At 37.1% G+C, this 15,090-nt stretch overlaps 1 protein-coding gene across 1 annotated transcript in view; it reads left to right on the forward strand.

Annotated features, from left to right (window-relative positions):
• Positions 1-15,090, forward strand: part of lrfn1 (leucine rich repeat and fibronectin type III domain containing 1) — a gene marked incomplete at its 5' end in the record, with an annotated part of 339,663 nt that overhangs the window by 72,464 nt on the left and 252,109 nt on the right. Inside the window, 1 exon segment of the mRNA NM_200615.3 lies at positions 13,314-13,421.

Here is a 15,090-nt window from a genome sequence, read left to right on the forward strand (position 1 = left end):
TAGCACTGTGGCCTCACAGCAAGAAGGCCACTGGTTCGGGTTCGAGTTCTTTGTGGAGTTTGCATGTTCTCTCCTTGTTAACGTGGATTTCCTCTGGGTGCTCTGGTTTCATCCACAGTCCAAACACATGCGCTATAGGGGAATTGATTAACTAAATTGGCCATAGTATAAGTGTGTGTGTGGGGGGGGGGGGGGGTGTTTTCCAGTACTGGGTTGCAGCTTGAATAGCCTAAAGTCATGATCTGCTTTATTTCTGCTGGGTTATTGATGCATATTTAATAGTTTCACACCTTGACGAGCTGGATTGAGGTGTTTTGTTAATTGTCTTCTCTGTGATGTGATGTGATGTGTTCATGTTGATAATTAGTTTTGCGTATGAATTGATTTTTGTTGAGTAATTACACAGTAATTAGTGCAGTTTCTATGCTCTAATTATTATTGAGAAAATGATTTATATAGTTGTATATAATGATTATTGCAGCGTTTCTTACTAGTAAATCTCAATATTAATTATATGTTTAACCTCGTTTAACATTAATACTGTGAGCTCTGTATGGACAGTGCAGAAACATGCTGAAGGATCATTTGTGCGCACAGATTTTATTTTAGTTTTATAAATTTTGTATTTTGATTTATTTGATTTAAATTTTAATGTTGATTTAATTAAATGTAATTACCATCATTTATTTAAAAAAAAAATATATATATATATATATTTTTTTTTTTTTTGAGGGTGCGGGCAGCGGGATTATTATTAAATATCTTCGCAAGATTTATTTTAACTCCTGTAATCGTAATGTACAGAAAATCAAAAACTAAGCAGCAAAGTATGGCAGCATTTTATTTCATAATTTATTTACTTTATAATTCACATTTAATGTATTTAATTTTTATTTCATAATTTAATTTACACTTTTTGTTTATTTAATTTAATTTTACTTTAATTTGTAATTTATTGGAGAGGGATTAATATTATTATTAATCGTTTGCTTTGAAACATTATTTATTGTGAAAAGCACTATACAAATAAACTTGAATTGAATAAAACCCTTAGCAAGTGTTAGTTTTAACTCCTTTATATCACAATACGGCGAGGCAGTGGCACAGTAGGTAGTGCGGTCCCACTTTATATTAAGTGGCCTTAACTAATATGTACTTACACAGGATTTAATGGTTTGTTACAATGTACTTATTGTGTAAATACATGTATTTACTGTGTACTTATGCTTAGTTAAATACATGTATGTATATACATCTGTAATTAACTTTTGTAATTACATTTGTAAATGCAATGTTGACCATCCCTTACACCTTAACCCACCCTTAAACCTACCCATACCACCAAACCTGTCCATAACCCAACCTCTATCCCAACTCAAAGGCACCACAAGTGTTCTCAAATACATTATAAACACAGTGAGTACATTGTATTTATTTTTTGATGTAAGTACATAGTAGTTAAGGACACTTAATATAAAGTGGGACCGGTAGTGCTGTTGCCTCAAGAAGGTCGCTGGGTCGCTGGTTCGAACCTCGGCTCAGTTGCGTTTCTGTGTGGAGTTTGCATGTTCTCCCTGCAATCGTGTGGGTTTCCTCCGGTTGCTCTGGTTTTCTCCTTGTGGAACAGGTGAATTTGGTAGGCTAAATTGTCCGTAGTGTATGAGTGTGTGTGTGAATGTGAGTGTGGATGTTTCCCAGATATGGGTTGCGGCTGGAAGGGCATCCGCTGTGTAAAAACTTGCTGGATAAGTTAGCGGTTCATTCTGATGTGGCGACCCCGGATTAATAAAGGGACTAAGCTGAAGAGAAAATGACTGAATGAATATCACAATACACAGAAAAACTAAATCAAAAGTAGGGAAAAAAAACAGCGGAAAAACGAAATATCTCAATGTTAACATTTGATTTTATCTTTGTTACAACCCCTGGGTAGTCCAGAGGAGCGGTGTTGCACACTTGGACTGAGGATTTAGTTAAAACACAAACTCACTAACTATACTGATAAATACAAATAAATAAACTAATATAAATAATAGTGATTTATTTACAAGTGGCGATGGTGGAACAGTGAGTGAGTTCTTTACAATATTTACAATTTTATAAACAATAAACGACCAAATTTTGAAAGACTGGCTATACAGTAGGTGGAGGTTAAGAAAAAAAAACAATCAAATCCAAAACAGTCGTACTGATATTGCAAAATAATCCCCTCTGATCTAATCAAGTAAACAAAAGATATAAAATATAAATCTTAAATATTAATGACATCCTACCAATCTACACTAACAACTTATATATATTATATATACAATATATTATATAACTTATATATATATATATATATATATATATATATATATATATATATATATATATATATATATATATATATATATATATATATACAATTTTATTTTTTATTTTATTATTTTATTTAATTTAAATGTGTAAACGTAATTAATTAGACTTTTTATGTATTTATTTATTTATTTATATATTTATTTATTACACTTACACTTAAACAATTACGCATTTTTATTTTACTGTATATCACAATATATATGGCATTGCATTGTCAGCATTTTAAGCTAAAAAATGTATATATATATATATATATATATGTATGTATATTACTTTTAATTTGTTATTTATTTTTTTATTTATGTTTTTTCATTTTTTTTATTTGTTTGTCTTCATTTCCTCACTCACTCACTCACTCACTCACTCACTCACTCACTCACTCACTCACTCACTCACTCACTCACTCATTCATATATTCATTAATTATTGTATTCATTCATCCATTCATGCATTTATTAATTCATTCATTCTTAAAAATGTGAGTGAGTGCATATGTGTGTGTGTGAGAGCGTGCACATGTTCCAACGTGCATGTGTCTGTGTCTATTATATAATGATGCCGATTTGTTTCTTGTTGCAGTATATAATATATAGTTATATTATACATAATATTTAGTATATTTAGATTTTAGAGTCAAATAACTGTGTGTCAATGCAAAAAAATATATATAAATAATTTTAAATTAATCTCAATGCATTTTAGAGTGAAGTCAGTATATTTCTTAACGCAAAATGTTATACCTTTAAAATAATGCTTCACCAGAAAATGTACAGAATTAAATAAGTTGCTCTTGACAAAAAATGAATATGTCCATATCTTTCAATATTTTAAAGTGAAATATAACCTGAACATGCAGTTTTAACCTGCATAAATATTTAGTACAACTGCTGTTACAACCAACCATGAGAGTGTCACTCAAACTGAGACACACACACACACACACACACACACACACACACACACACACACACACACACACACACACACACACACACACACACACACACTCTCTCTCTCTTTGCCCTCAGTAAGCATCAGCTGTATGTGAATGCTTTCAGACAGATCACTCCAGACCTGTTTTAGCTCTCTAAGAGATGGAAATTGTACGTCCAAGAAAGTTCAGGCTTTCTCCAGCCTCCGGAAAGCTCTTAGCAGCACTGTGTGCATTCAAGAGCAGAGAAAATAAAGAGATAAACAGAGATGGAGCCTTTTATACAGCGGGGGATGAAGCATCAGAATGTTACAGCCTATCCTCAGAGAGGTCAGTTTGTAGGTCACACCACTGCTGATCATAAACCACCGTGATGATGATAGTGTTTGTAGATCCTGTTTGATCAGAAAAAAAAATAGATTTTGGAAATGTAAAATAGTATAGTAAAGTATACTATAGTAGTATAGTAGCAATAGTACAATTAGATCCTTACATATTTGGCCATCGATGTCACCAACTCGGTCCCAGTCATTCCCCTCGCTGGCCAGCAGAGGCCGCCATCACCTGACCAATGACTGTAAAAAATATGGACGATTCGACAGCCCCTTTTCCCATTGAACGCCTTGAGGGCAAAACGCCTGCTTGACGGGCACAAACTGTCGCAAAAGACTGCTGAAATTGGAGCCTTGACATGCGCAGAAGGACTGTCTGATGGAGTCAGAGGAGGAGCCGCGAAAATGAGCGGAGTCGAGCTTCCAACCAAACGCTTTATGTAAAATCAACCACGCCCCCCGAACTTCTCAGCATGCGTTTGCTGTCATATCAACACAAATGGATGTAATAATGTTAACAAATATGAGGGTTTTATATAGGCTATGCAATCACACCAGCTCCGGGCTGCAGCGCATAACATACTCGCGGCGTCGCGGGCTGATTCCGGCTCGCAAGCGGCAGCGCCGGCTCGCTCGGCCGCCGCATCTCATCTGGCTCGATTGACTCGGGCTGGAATCGGGCAGTGAGTCCAGGCATCTGGAGTGGGTCCAGCAGAGGTAGTCAGTCTGAGCTCTGAGGGGTAAGTCTCCGGCAGGCGAGAATCTAGAACTGGCCCGAGTATATTTTGCTATCTGGGTGGCTAGGCGTGTATCAGCAAACTAATAAAGCACGAAAAAAGCCCTGACCTTAGCGAATAAACAGTGTTCCACCAGGATTATGTATGTCAGAAACTATAGTTTACTGCTGAACTCATGTTGTCATGGTAAAATAACACAGAAATCGAATAATAACACTTCAGTCTCCTGCTGAAGCTCAGACGCGCTGCTTTGAGAAACTGTCAATCACAACTGTCAATCACGATGACACGCCCAGCATTAAATTACTGCTAAAAACAAACTGTTTACAAAAATGGAGATCTGCACCTATTTCAGCACAATAACCAGTGCCTTAATCCACCAGAACCATCTTTCAGGACAGTTTATTGCAAGTGTAATAATTTTTTTATTTGGGCTGAAGTCTCCTTCATTAACACGGAGGAGGCGGGCTTTATGACTTGTACTCCAGCCAGCCCCCAGGGGGCGATCTAACGGCCGAGACCTTCACTCAAACGCAGGCTTGTGGCACACTTGCACCTGACTTCAAGCATTACATCATCCATATAGACTGATTGTGCCCACACCTGAACTGAATCACGGTAAATACCCACGCCACCTATATAAGCCACACTCAAACCACAGTTCAGTGCGAAGTCTTGTTCAGCCCCGGCCAGCATTACTGAGCGTTCTTTCCTGCCTGATCTCCTGTGCATTACCCCGGACTGTTTCTGACTCTGAGTTGCCTTCTGTCTGCCCACGACCCTTGCTTGATACACGGACTCTAAACCACGCTGCCTGCCCTCGACCCACGCCTGTCTTAAGGATTCTGAACCACGCCGCCTGCCACTGATCTATGCCTGGTAAATCACTCTGTGTCTGTCAGCCGCCAGCCCCACGACCTTTATTGATTACTGTTGATGTGTGTTCGCACTTGTGTTGGATGTTTGCGTTTGACTGTGTCTAATAAATACTGCTAAATGGATCCCTCCGTGTCAGTCTCCCCGTTACAATCGACACAATTCTAACATTTTTTTAACATCTTCTGCTACAAGTTAATACTTTTGGTCCCTTAACAAGTGGGAGGCACATATGCAAACTTTTGTAAATCCTACAGCGTTCAACAGATTTGGATGTAAATACCCTCAAATTAAAGCTGTCAGTCTGCAGTTAAAGCACATCTCGTTCGTCTGAAATCTATTGTGTAGGTGTATAGAGCCTAAAATGTTCGAATTGTGTCGATGTCCAAATATTTATGGAGCTGACTGTGTATGCAATGTGTTTCTGTTTAAATTAGCATTTCCATCACATACATTATATGTGCAAAGTTTGGTTCAAAAGCAAAATGAGATGATATCATTAACTTTGTGGTTTTAAAGCTTCATATGTCAAGCTTTGAAATCATAAAGGGGGTGGCACAGTGGCTCAGTGGTTAGCACTGTGGCCTCACAGCAGGAAGGTTACTGATTCCAGTCCAGGCGGGTTCAGTTGGCAATTCTATGTTTCCAGTTTGCATGTTCTCTCTTTGTTGGCATGGGTTTCCTCCGGGTGCTCCGGTTTCCCAAACGTATGCGCTGTAGGGGAATTGATTTGGTAACTAAATTGGTAAAACGTATGCTGGATTATTTGGCAGTTCATTCCACTGTGGCGGCCCCTGATAAATGAAGGCAGTAAGCTAAAGGAAAATAAATGAGCGAAATGAAGTTTGCTGTACATGTGAATTTAGCTTTATTAAATTTCATTAAGACTTTTGTTAGTTTAGTGATATTTGTAACATATTTGCTAATTATTATTTTATTTCAGTTAGTCTTTATTTCAGTGACTACTGTTAGTTTTGTTTAGTTTATTTTGTTATTTACTTTTATTTAGTCATTTTATTTCAGTTTTCCACTGACTGTTTTTAGTGTTTTAGTGTTTATTAGATTTTTTTATTTATTTATTTATCTAACTTTAGTTTTTCTGTGATTTGTTTCACTTAGTTTTATTTATTTACATATATATGTACTTTGCTGCAGTTTTATTCATTTATGTATGTATGTATTTATTTATTTATTTTTGTATGTATTTATTTATTTATTTATTTAATTATTTATTTATTTATTTTTGTATGTATTTATTTATTTATTTATGTATGTATGTATGTATGTATGTATGTATGTATGTATGTATGTATGTATGTATGTATGTATGTATGTATGTATTTATTTATTTTATTTATTTATTTATGTATTTGTTTATGTATTTGTTTATGTATTTGTTTATTTATTTACTTTTTCATTCTTTTCAGTTTTCTGTGACTGTTTCATTTACTTTATTTATTTTAATTTACTAATTTTATTTCAAGGTGCGTCACGGTGGCTCAGTGGTTAGCACTGTGGCCCCAACTGGGTCAGTTGGCATTTCTGTGTGTAGTTTGCATGTTCTCACTTTGTTGGCGTGGGTTTCCTCCGGGTGCTCCAGTTTCCCCCACAGTCCAAACACATGCGCTATAAATGAATTGATGAACTGAATTGGCCGTAGTGTATGAGTGTGTGTGCAAATTTGAGTGTGCATGGGTGTTTCCCAGTACTGGGTTGCAGCTGGATGGGCATCCACTGTTTAAAACATATGCTGGAATAGTTGATGGTTCATTTTGCTGCATGTGGCGACCTCTGATATATAAGCGACTAAGTCGAGGGAGAGTGAATGAATGAATGAATTTTCATCTAACACTCATGCGATCTCAAGACTAAGTGGGCGTTCAGTAGACGATTGATTTTGGATCTGAAAATGAGATTATAGCAGAACATTCGTCAACACTGACAGATTCTGCCCCAAAATATAAACCTAGCTGAATTCTGCTGCTTCATTCATTCATTTTGTTGTCGGCTTAATTAATCCGTAGTCGCCACAGCGGAATGAACTGCCAACTTATCCAGCAAGTTTTTACGCAGCGGATGCCCTTCCAGCCACAATCTCTGGGAAACATCCACACACACACTCATACACTAAGGACAATTTAGCCTACCCAATTCACCTGTACCGCATGTCTTTGGACTGTGGGGGAAACCAGAGCACCTGGAGGAAACCCACGCGAATGCAGGGAGAACATGCAAACTCCACACAGAAACGCCAACTGAGCCGAGGCTTGAACCAGCGACCCAGCGACCTTCTTGCTGTGAGGCGACAGCAATACCTACTGCGCCACTGCTTCGCCCCTCTGCTGCTTCATATAGATATTATTTTATTGTATTTTCTTGGCTGTGTCTTTTCACTTTCCCTCTGCAAATGAAATATAGCGAGGCCGGTGATGTGTGATCTGCTGCGCTGTGATTTATTTCAGCTTCCTCTTCATCATGTGGTTTATAAAGTCAGGTTAATCCCACCTGCCTGTTGAAGGATACGCGCCACCTTTCAGTCCTTCTGTCAAATTGATTTTCTTTAGGCAACTCTAATGGAGCAGCTTTTCTACCTTATCAATTTTTAACCTGTAAGAAAAGACCTTAAAGAGAGCTGATGAAGTGCTCCATCTTTGTCCTTCACTGCCTTTTCATTACATGAGAAACTCCTACCATTGATCCACAGCGATGCTGTTCAATGGTTATTTTCTGAAATTTTAACACTTTTTTTTAAATTTTATTCTGGGTCAGTGTAATTTTAGTGTGAGATATACAACGTTTTTATTTATTTATTTATTTATTTATTTATTTATTTGTTTGTTTGTTTGTTTGTTTAATAATTACCCCCCCACACACTATTTGATTATATTATTTTACTTTAACTTGTGTATCGTTAAGAACAATAGTAATCCGTTTTATTTTTATATTAGATATTTTTCTTTGCTTAATATGTAACCTCGCTCTGACTGGATCATTTGATTCAGTGAGTCATTATCCCAGAACTGACCCTGACTGGTCTATTTGATTCTTTGAGTCATTAACTTGATTCGTACTCTTACTGGATCATTTGATTGAGTTGTTGAACTTGAAACTCACTCCGACTGATTCACTTGACACTAGTGAGTCTTTAACCTGGAACTCACTCAGACTGGTTCATTTAAAACAGTGAGTTTCTACCTTGAAACTCACTCTAACTTCATTATTCTTGAAACTTGAAACTCACGCCGACTGATTCATTTGATTAACTGAACCCTTAACTTGGGACTCACTCTGACTGATTATTTTGATTTAGTGAATCATTAACTTCATAGTCACTCTGACTTGTTAATTTGATTCAGTGAGTCATTAACTTGGAATTCACCCTGATTGGATCTTTTAAATCAGCGAGTTGAGTTAACTTGGAACTCACTCTAACTGACTCATTTGATTCAGCGAGTTGTTAACTTAATACTTTCACTGGATCATTTGATTCAGTGAGTCAATAACCTGATTCTCACTCTGACTAGTTTATTTGATTCAATAAGTTGTTAACTTGAAACTCTGACTTGTTCATTTGAATCAGTGAGTCATTAACTTAATATTCTCTCTGATTAATTTTGATTCATTGAGTCATTAAGTTGGAACTCACTCTGAATGGTTCATTTAAATCAGCGAGTTGTTACCTTGTAACTCACCTTGATTAGTTAATTTGATTCAGTGAATCAATCAACTGTAACAAACTCCGACTGGTTAATTTGATTCAGTAAATTGTTAACGAGGAACCCACTCTTACTGATTATTTTAATTCAGTGAGTCATTAACTTGATACTCTGGCTAATTAATTTGATTCATTGAGTCATAACCAGATTCTCTGACTGGATCATTTGAATCACTGAATCGCTAACTTGGAACTCACTCTAACTGGTTCAGTTGATTCAGTGAATTGTTAAATTGATACATATTCTGATCATTTGAATCGGTGAGTTGGTCACTTGGAGCTCAGTCTCACTGGTTCATTTGATTCACTGAGTCATTATTTTGAAGCTCACTATGACTGATTATTTTGATTCATTGAGTCTTTAAATTAGAACTCACTCTGATTGGATCATTTGAATCAGTGTATCATTAACTTGGAATTTACTCTGATTAGTTCATTTGATTCATTGAGTCATTTATTTGAAACTTACTATGTCTTGTTCACTTGATTCAGTGAGTCGTTGAGACTCACAGTGACTGGTTCATTCAATTCAGTGAGTCATAAACTTGGAACTCACACTGACTTATTCATTTGATTCAGTGAGTTCTTAACTTAAAACTCTATATGAATAGATCATTTGATTCAGTGAGTCATTAACTTGAGACTCATTCTGACTAAATATTTTGAGGTAAAAGTGTCTAAACTAAGCTAGCACATGATTATTTGCTCTGTATCCTCTGATAAACCACCACTGGTGTGTTATAAACTCCTGCATGGTCTTTCCTTCAGGCATTATAAAAGTCACATCATGCAGACTGCTCCAAGAGCAGTTTCAGATCTCCCTAAACACTGAAAGAAGTGTGGAAGTGGTCCGCGAGCCATCGGCTGACAGTGTTTTCAGTGTTTCTGGTTTTCTCGGTGAGTGAGAGATAAAAGGTTTAGCCTGTCCGAGCTGCCGGATGCCGGTCCACTCGGAGCTGCAGGGATTTGGCTTGATGCAGTGCCTGATGGGAGGGACTGCCCCACTTTCAGGCAAAGCCTCATGGGAAGACCAACATTGGGCTTCCAGTGCTGTCAACGGTAAACACTCTCCAGCCCTGCGCTCGGCAACCGACACGGTGTTGCTAGGGAACAGACCCGATTGTAGTGTCGGAATATGCTCTTGACCCAGAAACTACATTCAAAATTGATTAGAATACAAAAGGAGCAAAGGAAGTGGATTTGTGCTCTTCAGAATATGTGAACAAGTATGAGAAACATTTCAGTGGTGTAGAACGTGGCGTAGTTCAAATATAAATCAACAAACAATAAACAATAATAATAATAAAACTGATGACTCAGTAATAAATCAGCACAATTGCAAAGACTGGTTCATTTGATTCAGTGAGTCATTAACTTGATACTTATTCTTATTGGTTCATTTGAGTCAGTGAGTTGTTAATATGATACTCTTACTGGATCATGTGATTCAGTGAGTCATAAACCCTATACTCACTCTGACTGCTTCATTTGATTCAGTGAGTCATTAACTTGATACTTATTCTCATTGGTTCATTTGAGTCAGTGAGTTGTTAATATGATACTCTTACTGGATCATGTGATACAGTGAGTCATTAACCTTACACTTACTTTGACTGCTTCATTTGATTCAGTGAGTCATTAACTTGATACTTATTCTCATTGGTTCATTTGAGTCAGTGAGTTGTTAATATGATACTCTTACTGGATCATGTGATTCAGTGAGTCAATAACCTTACACTTACTTTGACTGCTTCATTTGATTCAGTGAGTCATTAACTTGATACTTATTCTCATTGGTTCATTTGAGTCAGTGAGTTGTTAATATGACACTCTTACTGGATCATGTGATTCAGTGAGTCAATAACCTTACACTTACTTTGACTGCTTCATTTGATTCAGTGAGTCATTAACTTGATACTTATTCTCATTGGTTCATTTGGTCAGTGAGTTGTTAATATGATACTCTTACTGGATCATGTGATTCAGTGAGTCATTAACCTTATACTCACCCTGACTGCTTCATTTGATTCCGTGAGTCATTAACGTGATACTTATTCTCATTGGTTTATTTGAGTCAGTGAGTTGTAAATATGTTACTCTTACTGGATCATGTGATTCAGTGAGTCATTAACCTTATACTTACTCTGACTGCTTCATTTGATTCAGTGAGTCATAAACTTGATACTTATTCTCATTGGTTCATTTGAGTCAGTGAGTTGTTAATATGATACTCTTACTGGATCATGTGATTCAGTGAGTCATTAACCTTATACTCACCCTGACTGCTTCATTTGATTCAGTGAGTCATTAACTTGATACTTATTCACATTGGTTCATTTGAGTCAGTGAGTTGTTAATATGATACTCTTACTGGATCATGTGATTCAGAGAGTCATAAACCCTATATTCACTCTGACTGCTTCATTTGATTCAGTGAGTCATTAACTTGATACTTATTCTCATTGGTTCATTTGAGTCAGTGAGTTGTTAATATGATACTCTTACTGGATCATGTAATTCAGTGAGTCATTAACCTTATACTCACTCTGACTGCTTCATTTGATTCCGTGAGTCATTAACGTGATACTCTGACTAGTTATTTTGATTCAGTGAGTTGTTAGTAGAATAATCTTACTGGATCATTTGATTCACTGAGTCATTAACCTTAAACTCACTCAGACTGGATCATTTGCTTCAGTGAGTCAAAATGAGGACAGGAAGTGGATTTGTGCTCTTCAGAATATGTGAACAAGTATGAGAAACATTTTAGTCGTGTAGAATGTGGCGTACTTCAAATATAAAGCAACAAATAATAAAAAAATAATAATAAAACAGATTACTCAGTAATAAATCAGCACAATTACAAAGACTGGTTCATTTGATTCAGTGGGTCATTAGCTTGGTACTCATTCTCACTGCTTCATTTGATTCAGTGAGTCATTAACGTGATACTCTGACTGGTTAATTTGATTCAGTGAGTTGTTAACTTGTAGCCTTGCTCTGACTGGATCATTTGATTCAGTGATTCGTTAACTCGATTCTAACTCTGACTTGTTCACTTGATTTAGTGAGTCATTAACCTTATATTCACTCTGACTGGATCATTTGATTCAGCGAGTCATTAACCTTATATTCACTCTGACTGAATCATTTGATTCAACAAGTCATTACCCTTATATTCACGCTGAATGGATCAGTTGAATCAGCGAGTCATTAACCTTATATTCACTCTGACTGGATCAGTTGAATCAGAGAGTTGTTAACTTGTAGCCTCGTTCTGACTGTATCATTTGATTCAGTGATTTGTTAACTTAATGCTAAGTATGACTGGTTCATTTAATTTAGTAATTCTTTAACCTTATACTTACTCTGACTAGATCATTTGAATCAGAGAGTCTTGTTCATTTGATTCAGTGTGTCATTAACTTAATACTTGCTCTAAATGGTTCAATTGGTTCAGTGAGTTGTTAATGTGATACTTGCTCTTACTAGATCATTTGATTCATTGAGTCAAAATGAGCACAGTAAGTGGATTTCTGCTCCTCAGAATTGTAGCCTCGCTCTGACTGGATCATTTGATTCAGTGAGTCATTAACCTTATATTCACCCTGACTGGATCAATTGAATCAGAAAGTCGTTAACTTGTAACCTCGTTCTGACTGGATCATTTGATTCAGTGATTTGTTAATTCGATTCTAACTCTGACTTGTTTACTTGATTTAGTGTGTCATGTACCCTATACTCACTCTGACTGGATCATTTGATTCAGTGAGTCATTAACCTTATACTCACTCTGACTGGATCATTTGATTCAGTGAGTCATTAACCTTATACTCACTCTGACTGGATCATTTGATTCAGTGAGTCATTTACTTGGAACTCACTCTGACTGGATTATTTGATTCAGTGAGTCATTTACTTGGAACTCACTCTGACTGGATCATTTGATTCAGTGAGTTATTTACTTGGAACTCACTCTGACTGGATCATGTGAACAAGTATGAGAAACATTTCAGTCATGTAGAACGTGGCGTACTTCAAATATAAAGCAACAAACAATAAACAAAAATAATAATAAAACAGATGACTCAGCACAATTAGAATAATTTCTGAAGATCACCCCTACCCTAAACCCAGCCGATAGTGTTTTTTAAAGCACAGATTGACCCGATCACCCCCGTTTTCTAAACCCAAACAACAGTGTTTTTTTTCAAAAACAATTCAGAAAAAGCAAAGCCCTCACCTGCTTTTTTACCACGTTTTCAGATTTTACCGTATTCTCACCCTGTTATTTACTTGCTTATTAATTGTTTTGCCTTTTGTTTTTGTTTTACCTGCTTTCTGGACCCGTTCTTTACCAGACTCAAACCCCGTTGTCGTGGTCAACTCCGCTCTACCTCCCAAGTCTGCCAACATATGTGGCGAGCCACTGGGCAAACTGGTAACAGAGGAAAGTCATCTACAAGGAGGTAAGCAGGCATGTGGTAGCAAGAAAAGGAACAGAAGCCAGCGGTGGCTTTATACTGTCCTGTTGTGTTTGTTTTAAATACAAAATGCTGCCATACACACCTTTGTCTACATATTTCATGCTCTCTAGAAGTGTACACAGGGATTCGTTTTCACAATGAGCCTGTGTTGCAATTCTCTGTATTTTGTGATATTGAATATACATATGGTGAATATATATATATATATATATATGCTGAAGCAGAGATCAACATCCCATAATGCAATTTACAACGTTAATTAAACTGAGAACACAAAACACACAGAAACTGTTCATTAACAGGTATTTTTACTGTGTACATTCATAATTGATTTGAGTGCAAACGCAGCACAGGAAGTGGATTTTCTGCTCTTCAGAATGCAAACGAATGTACCGACATGCTCAAGTATGAGAGAAATTCAGCTGTGAATGTCCTCTGTGAAGAACACGGTATAATCCATCAGCCATTCAGACATAATGATGTTAGCAGGCCCTCACACACACACACATACACAGAGGGCTTCATCTCTACAGCACTGCGTCAATAAAACACACACCGTTCCCGGACCTCTGCCTTTCTCCAGCGCACAACACCGGGCTAATTTTATCTAGCATAACCAAGCAGAAAATTGAAATCTGCCATCTTTGTTCACGGCCGCTGGGAACTGCAGGCGGATTGGCTGAGGAGGAATAAGACACAGTCAGAAAGCCTGATTAAAACTGTCCCGAGATCCATTTCATGACATTAAAAGCCTCCTGAAAAAGAAAAGGGCACAATAGTGTAGGCTAATGTAGAGCCGGATTTATCTAGAGGGAGAATAGAAACCCTTTACATTCAGATAAAAGACAATAAGGCAGGGAACACATTGAATAATACTCAAACTGAATTGACCCAGAAGTCAATCGAAATTTATTTAAATGCAAAAGCAGCAAAGGAAGTGGATTTTTGCTCTTCAGAGAGTGAATTAATGTAAACATTTACATTAGACATTGTGATGTTTTATTGTTCATTGATATATATTGCAATATACACTCACCGGCCACTTTATTAGGTACACCTGTCCAACTGCTCGGTAACGCAAATTTCTAAATAGCCAATCACTCGACGGAAACTCAACGCATTTAGGCATGTAGACATGGTCAAGACGATCTGCTGCAGGTCAAACCAATCATCAGAATGGGGAAGAAAGGGGATTTAAGTGACTTTGAACGTGGCATGGTTGTTGGTGCTGGCAGAGTAACTCAAATAAGCACTCGTTACAACCGAGGTCTGCAGAAGAGCATCTCTGAACACACAACACGTCCAACCTTGATGCGGATGGGCTACAGCAGCAGAAGACCACACCGGGTGCCGCTCCTGTCAGCTAAGAACAGAAAAACTGAGGCTACAATTCACACAGACTCACCAAAACTGGACAATAGAAGATTGGAGAAACGTTGCCTGCTCTGATGAGTCTCCATTTCTGCTGACACATTCAGATGCTCGGGTCAGAATTTGGCATGGTGGTGGTGTAATGGTGTGGGGGATATTTCCTTGGCACACTATGGGTCCATTAGTACCAATTGAGTATGGTGTCAACTAGTATTGTTACTGACCATATCCATCCCTTTATGAGCACAGTGTCTTCATCTTCTAATGGCTACTTCCAGCA

The sequence above is a fragment of the Danio rerio genome, chromosome 15, assembly GCF_052040795.2.
Source record: "Danio rerio strain M-AB ecotype USA chromosome 15, GRCz13ab, whole genome shotgun sequence".
Lineage (NCBI taxonomy): Eukaryota > Metazoa > Chordata > Actinopteri > Cypriniformes > Danionidae > Danio > Danio rerio.